General features: G+C 44.9%; 1 long non-coding RNA gene across 1 annotated transcript; it reads left to right on the forward strand.

The window, feature by feature from the left end:
• Positions 1-313: 313 nt before the first annotated feature.
• LOC140204234 (uncharacterized) lies at positions 314-5,863 on the forward strand. Its single transcript, XR_011887569.1, has 3 exons — positions 314-537; positions 3,583-3,741; positions 5,342-5,863. It is a non-coding gene; the product is annotated as an uncharacterized lncRNA (long non-coding RNA).
• Positions 5,864-8,153: the final 2,290 nt, after the last annotated feature.

The raw sequence follows: 8,153 nt of genomic DNA on the forward strand, positions 1-8,153 counted from the left end.
TGTCCTTTTGAAGCAGGTGGGCACTTCAGTCAACAGCAGAGAGAGCTGGAAGATGTGCTTGAACACGCTAGTTGTTTGGTCGGAAAAAGGTTTCCATTGGGGCCTGATGCCTTGCAAGGGTTCACTCCCTTTGAAGGATGTTCTGATATCAGCCTCCAAGACAGAGATCACAGGGCTGCTGGATGCTGTGGGGATTTGCACAGGTGTAGTGTTATTCTCCCTATAAAAGTGTGCATGGAAGCCACTGAGAGCTCATCAGGGGTGAATCATCATTTCCATTCACGCTGTTAAGTTTCGCCTTATAGGAAGAAATGGAATGCAAATCCTGCAGCAGGAAATGTACATGTGATTGTGTCTCTAACTTCACACGCAATTGCCTTTTCACTCTCATGGTGGCCTTCTGTATGTAGTGCCCGGACTTCTTGTACGATCCTGGATTGCCAGTCTTGGGTGCCACAGCGCTAGCCACCAGCAAAATGCAAATCCCCTGCTTCATCCAAGGCTTTGGATTGTGGACAACTTGGTACTTTCTTGAAGGTAGGTTTTGATGAAGTCAGTGACAGCTGTGGCATATTCATTCAGATCCAAAAATGAATCCTTGAATATAGTCGAGTCTACCAATTCGAAACATTCCTGTAAGTGGTCCTCGGGCCTCCCTTGACCATACCCGCACAGTCCTCACCACTGATGCTGCGGCCCTCAGTCTCTGTCTGTATGCTGGGAGTAGAAGTATAGCCAGATGATTGGACTTGACAAAAGGGCAGATGCGGGATGATATGGTAAGTGTTCTTGATGGTGGTGTAACAGTGATCAGTGTGTTGGCTCTTCTGGTTCTCCATGTGACATATTGATTGTAGTCTGTCAGAGACTCAGAACACAGAACATAGATCATAGAAATCTACAGCACATTACAGGCCCTTCGGTCCATAATGTTGTACGACCATGTAACGTAGTCTAGAATCTGCCTAGAATTTCCCTAGCGCATAGCCATCTATTTTTCTAAGCTCCATGTACCTATCTAAGGCTACGTCCACACTAGACTGGATAAATCCATAACCGAAGCTCTTTCTCTTCGATTTGACCCTCCGTCCACATTGAAACGACATTTTCCTCCCCCGAAAATGGAGCTTTCCTGAAACACTCTCCAGAGTGTTTAAATCTGAAAACACTGGTTAGCCGTTGTAGTGTGTATGGGGTATAAGAGGCTCTTAAAAGACCCTATTGTATCCGCTTCCACCACTGTTGCCGGCAGTGCATTCCACACACCCACCACTCTCTGTGGAAAACTTACCCATGACATAAGTTGTCCAGTATCTGCAACTTGAAGACTTCTTCAAGTTGGCCTGGTTGAAATCCCCCGTGATGATCGGAAAGGCATCGAGGTGCGTTGTTTTGTGACTGCTGATCAGTGTTCATCTCTTCCTGTGCCAGCTTGATGTTTGTGAGGCATGGAATGTATGCCACTGCCAGAATGCACAAAGACCTCGGTCAGCAGATAGCAGGAATAACACTTGACTGACAGATGTTCCAGGTTGTGGGAGCAGGACTGAGTCAGAACATGTCAAGACAGTACACCACGATGAGTTTACCATGAAGCAAACACAGCTGCTTCTGCCTTTGTCCAGTGCTGCGGCCTGGTCTACGGGCTGGAAGGTGAAGCCCTTACACTGCACTACTGGGAGTGAGTCTTAACTCTGTGAAGCAGAGTACCAACACTTCAAGGACTGCAGTGGCTCAAGAAGGCAAATCACCAGCACCTTCTCGAGGGTAGCTAGTGGTGGACAATTAAATGCAGGCTTAGGCTATGAAGCCCACATCCCTTGAATAAATATAAAAAAGGCAGTAGGTTGCTGGCCTGGCTCTCACAACACCACCTCCATCCTCTGTGTCTGTTAACCTCCATTTAAAATCTGACCCCCAGTCTTCGAACTATCCATCGATGGAAAGAGCTTCCCTCTATTCACCCTGCCCTAACCAAGCATGATCTTGTACACTCTAATTTTACTTCTCTTTAGCTTGAAGGAGAACACCCCAACCTTCTTCTGTCTGGCACTGGAGCTAAAATCCTTTATCGCTGGAACTCTCTTCTCATAAAACTTTTCTGCACAAGATTTCAGCAATGTTCTCCCCAGGGTTTCGAAACTGAATCCATCTGAATGGTGGAAACATGATAGTCACTACTCTAAGCTGATTAATTTCTGACAGATAAGAACCTCTGTTAAGAGAGTGCGTCACAGAACATCCCATGGATGTATTAAGTGATGACACAGATAGTGATTTCCAACCTCATGCTTTGAACAGAAGTCAGGTTTGGGATGGACAGTAGCAGCTGCACACTTTGATATGGGGCCAAACGAATTAGAGAACTGCTAGAGGAACTCAAGCAACATCTGTGAGGAGCAAGTCCTTTCATTGCCCAGCACACTGAGTTTCTCCAGTATCTGCAGTCTATTGTGACTCTGGAGGAAAACAAAGGTCACTCTTTCTTGGCAAGATGAAATTCCCAGGGTAGAATTTATGAGTTCTTTCTGCAGCCGTGCACTTTACAAACTTAAGGATTCCTCTCTTGGAAACTTCATTACATTAATTCAAAGGATTAGGATATCAAAGGGAGACTGGCATTATTGTCAGTTGCTCTTTGCCTCTCAACGAGTGGCTTGCTGAACAGTTAAGAGACTAGAGTCTTGGTGATGTCTAGAGTCACATACAGGGAAGACTGGGTGAGGATGTGATACACTATCAATTACTCCAAAAGACTGGAAGTAGAGTAAATACTGAAAGGCTTTTATTAACAGTAAAATGGACCCACGTCCATACTGAATATCTGTCTGGGCTGAGGGAGGAGCAGTGACACAATCGCCTTTATTCAGGGGTCTGTGGGAGGATCCACAGGAGCAGTCAGCAGAGGGGCGTGTCCAGGCAGGTAACTCAGTTACAACCTATATACATGGTTTACCACAGGATGGTAGATTTTGTCCCCCGAAACACTTTAGTAAACTGAAAGTATTATTTAAATACATGAGCTTCCTAATTTTAAAAAATCTGATTTATTTGATTAACTGAATTTAAACTCTTTTGTGTCTGAGGTGGGATTAGGACTGTTTGTTGTGATCTTTGGACCAAGCCTCTATTCATCCAGTTTCTTAAGCACTCAGACAAAACCAAAAGGCAATACTGTACCCGGTGCCGGTGCTGGACTTCATATATTCCCTTGTGATTTTTGCTCTTTTGATCAACAACTACTTTGATGATAGAGGACTTGCCAATGTATGAGGCACTCCAAGATAGTTATCAACCCAAATATGACACCAGGTCACAGAAGGGAAATAAATGCAGCTCATGAGAGCTTGCTCAAAGATATGCAGTGGATTCTACAGGTCATTGTAAAGGAGATAAAGCCAGAGGGACATCCAAAACTCTGGGCCACAGCTGCCAAACAATGAGGCCATCAGACATGGGAGACTTAAGACACCAGAACAGGAGTCTTTTAATGTGTCTGAATGTAAGTAACATTTAAAAAAATATATCTTCCATTTGTGACAGAAGATAAATCTCTTCCCCAAACTTTGCATTCTGTCATAGGCCTTCCAGAGTTGGCCCACCTGGCACATAGTCACAGCTGAGATGCTACTACCCAGCACAAGGGCGAGGAGGGCCAGAGATATCAGCCCTGGTTTTCGACCAGATGATCACAGGCATGCAGGAATCGCAGATGGCAATGCCAGGAGGCAAGTATACGTGGTGAGACTGTGTATAATCTTTTCATGTTTTATTGGATAAAATCTGCTTGTAGCTTTACTATGCGTTGTAAAAACAGTGGTTTACGCTGTTTGTGTGGGGAGGTATGTAGCTGAGACAGAAGAATGGGAAGCATTTTAGTGGCTGGTTCGGTAACCTCCTGGAGAAGCTAACAATCTTGTCTTCTCCAGAACATTACCACTTACGATCAACAGATGGGGCTATTTCTCCACAAACGTCTCTTTATATTCTGTTTCACAACATTGCAGTTAAGAGCTGCAGGTATTGATAGATACCAGTTGACAGGACAAAGCCCAAATACGGAAAGTGGTGGTATTAAGGGGCACCCTGAGGGAAGAAAGTGATATATAGAGGTGCAAGGGGAACTACAGAGCTCTAGTTTCCTTACCCCGGATGGGGCAATTAAACTCAGGAGAGCGTAAGATAGGAGGAGTGTGGAGTTCTCGGAAGATTATGGGTATGGAGAAGGTTGCAGAGATTGAGAAGGGTAGGACTTTGGAGGATGTATGCCACAAAATGGGGATCAAGGTGCTTACAGGAGGGAGCTAAGTTAATGAAGGGCAGATGCAAATTCATACACTGGTGATCAAATCTTCTAGATCAGTGGTCCCCAATCTCCGGGCTGCGAAGCATGCAGGGGTGCAGCAGTAGCTGGAGCGCACCCAGCACATCTTGAAGAAAAAAGCTGAAATAAACAAGCTAATTAATTAGGTGCTGCCCGGCATGTAAGTGTCAGCCCAGATCAGAGGCGATTGCCAATTTCACTAGGTCTACGCAATGTTCACTCCTCTTTTCAGGGCGCTGGAACCTTTAGCTGTTCCATTGTTTGGTCAATTTAACCGCCAGCTCAGACGGGCTGAAAGGACAGGGCTGTCAGGATCGAGGTGACATGTTGAACCTACACAAACTTCTAATAAAGTATAGGCGCTGCCGTGCTTTCTTTGTAATGACAGTTACATGCTGGTCCCAGGACAGATCCTCTGACACTTTTCAGAGAGAGAAACGTCAATCCTTAATGCTGAAGAATTTAAAGTTATTGATCCTCTCCACCTCAGTTCCTCTAATGAAGACTGGCTTCTGGGAGGCACCTAATTAATTAGCTTGTTTATTTTGGCTTTTTTCTTAAAGATATGCTGGGTGTGCTCCAGCTACTGCTGTACCGCTGCATGCTTCGCAGCCCGGAGGTTGGGGACCACCGTTCTAGATAGAGCAAGGATACAGGCCATCTGGCCCACTGAGATTGGTAGGTTATTGACACTGATGCCACATTACACCGACTTGTATTCTCCTGACCTTCCCATCAACACCCATTGGATACTACCCCCTCAGCTAGGAGCAATCTACAGCAGCCAAATGACACAGGCCTTTGGGATGCAGGAGGAAACCAGAGAAAACCTATGCAGTCACATGTGCAGACCCCACACAGGAAGCACTGGAGGCCAGGATCAAACCTAGGCCTCTGGAGCAGTGAGCATGGTGGAGAATTCATTCTTGTAATCTAGATGGGAGCGAGGAGAAGATGGCGGCGCGCCTGTGTGTGCGCAGCCCTCCGATTAAAAATGATATCGTATCTGTTAAATAGGGGCCATGGACAATTCTGATTTGATGGAGAATAGACGTGAAAGCACAGAGGAATATCTAGAGAAATTTCTGAAACGCTCATTTTGCTGCTGTCGTTACTGCGTGGTTGGGAATCTTTCGGAGGGTAGGCCTCAAAATCCCCGGCCTTGCCTGCTTTTGGCGACCAGGAAGGAGGTTGAATCGTTCGGACAGAGATGGTGCTCAGTACTCGGTGATGGAGAGCTGATCAGAGTTCGAAGTTTTCGGATGACTCAGAGTCGGATTGTGGTCGGCATGGCAGGGAGAGTTTTTCTTCCTTCTCCCGTCTGCATGAGATGTGGGACATTTGAGAGACTTTGAACTTTACTGTGCTCATGGACTTCTTCATCAAGTTATGGTATTGTTGCACTGTTGTAACTATATGTTATAATTATGTGGTTTTGTCAGTTTTTTTAGTCTTGGTCTGTCCTGTGTTTTGTGATATCACACTGGAGAAAATATTGTATCATTTCTTAATGCATACATTACTAAATGACAATAAAAGAGGACTACGTGTCTTCATAATCTAATCTAAATAGATAGTGATATATCACTAATTCATTATATACTTTTATACTCCATTGGCATCTAGTCATGTATTCCCCAATCTTCTAAAGTTAAATTTTATATCAACTAGGCTTGAAACATTGTTCCAAACTCAAGTGAAAATAATCTAAATTTCAATGCCGATCCAAGCCCTTGGTCCGGCTCCCCCTTGTGCGGAAGAAGGAGGCAACGGTCCCACTCCTACAGTGAGGAAGACCTCTCACCATCACATTCCTGACTGTGATGGAATTCTGGCGGTCTATGCTCATCGCCTCTGAAGTATTACTGACTGCACATCCACATATTGGAAATGAGCAGGTTGGAATTTATTGCCCATTTCCAGTTGCCCTTGGGAAGGTGATATGAGCTGCTTATTATTTTGGTGAAGGTGGTTGAGTTCAGCTGTGAGTCATTCCATTGTTATGGCTCTTGAGTCACACATAGGGTACCAAGTGACAGATTACCTCCCCTATAGGACTTCATGGAAAGCCAGCAGTTTTGTGGTAGTTTACTTTTACGTAGTCAGACCTTAGACTGTATGATAAAAGAGTAGAATTAGGACATTTGGCCCATTTGGTCTGCACTGCAACTCAGTCATGGCTGATTTTTTTTTAATATAGAATCATAAAAATGTACAGTACAGAAACAGGCCCTTTGGTCCATCTAGTTCATGCTGAACCATCTAAACTACTTACCATCAACCTCCACCCAGATGTAGCCCTCCACTCCCCTGCCATCTATGTACCTATCTAAACTTCTCTTAAAGGTTGAAATTGAGCTCTCATGCAATACGTGCTGGCAGCTCATTCCACACTCTCACAACCCTCTGAGTGAAGAAGTTTCCCCTCAAGTTCCCCTTAATCGTTTCACCTTTCACCTTTAGTCCATGACCTCTAGATGTAGTCTCACTCAACCTTAGCGGAAAAAGTCTGCTTGCATTTATCCTATTAATACCTCTCATAATTTTGTATGCCTCTATCAAGTCTGCCCTCAATCTACATTCCACAAAATAAAGTCCTAATCTATTCAATCTTTCCTTATATTTCAGGTCTTCCAGTCCTGGCAACATCCTTTTAAGTTTTCTCTGCACTCCTTCAACCTTGAGAGGGTGGAAACCAAATTTACACACTATACTCCAAATTAGGCCTCATCAACGTCTTATACAACTTCAACATAACATCCCATCTCTTGTACACAATGCTTTGATTTATGAAGGCCAATGTGCCAAAAGCTTTCTTTATGACCCTAACTACCTGTGCCACCACTTTCAATGAATTATGGACCTGTATTCCCAGATTTCTTTCTTCTCTTCTCAGTGCCCCACTGTGTAAGACCAGCCCTTGTTGGTCCTACCAAAGTGTAACACCTCGCACTTGTCTGCATTAAATTTCATCTGCCATTTTTCGGCCCATTTTTCCAGCTGGCCCAGATCCCGCTGCAAGCCATGATAGGCTTCCTCACAGTCCACAACACCCCCAATTTTGATGCCATCTGCAAATTTGATGATCCAGTTTATCACATAATCTTCCAGATCATTGATATAGATGACAAACAACAGAGCTAGAACTAATCCCTGCGGCACTCCACTAGTCACAGGCCTCCAGTCAGAGAAGCAACCATCACTGGGGCTCCACAGGGGACTGTCTTCTCTCCCCTTCTCTTCACCATTTACACCTCGGGCTTCAACTACTGCACAGGCTTGTCATCTTCAGAAGTTTTCTGATGACTCTGCCATAATTGGATGCATCAGCAAGTGAGATGAGGCTGAGTACAGGGCTACGGTAGGAAACTTTGTCACATGGTGTGAGCAGAATTATCTGCAGCTTAATGTGAAAAAGACTAAGGAGCTGGTGGTAGACCTGAGGAGAGCTAAGGTACCGGTGACCCCTGTTTCCATCCAGGGGGTCAGTGTGAACATGGTGGAGGATTACAAATACCTGGGGATATGAATTGACAATAAACTGGACTGGTCTAAGAACACTGAGGCTGTCTACAAGAAGGGTCAGAGCTGTCTCTATTTCCTGAGGAGACTGAGGTCCTTTAACATCTGCCGGATGATGCTGAGGATGTTCTACGAGTCTGTGGTGGCCAGTGCTATCATGTTTGCTGTTGTGTGCTGGGGCAGCAGGCTGAGGGTAGCAGACACCAACAAAATCAACTAACTTATTCGTAAGGCCAGTGATGTTGTGGGGATGGAACTGGACTCTCCGACGGTGGTGTCTGAAAAGAGGATGCTGTCTAAGTTGCAT

The sequence above is a fragment of the Mobula birostris genome, chromosome 1 (assembly GCF_030028105.1).
Source record: "Mobula birostris isolate sMobBir1 chromosome 1, sMobBir1.hap1, whole genome shotgun sequence".
Lineage (NCBI taxonomy): Eukaryota > Metazoa > Chordata > Chondrichthyes > Myliobatiformes > Myliobatidae > Mobula > Mobula birostris.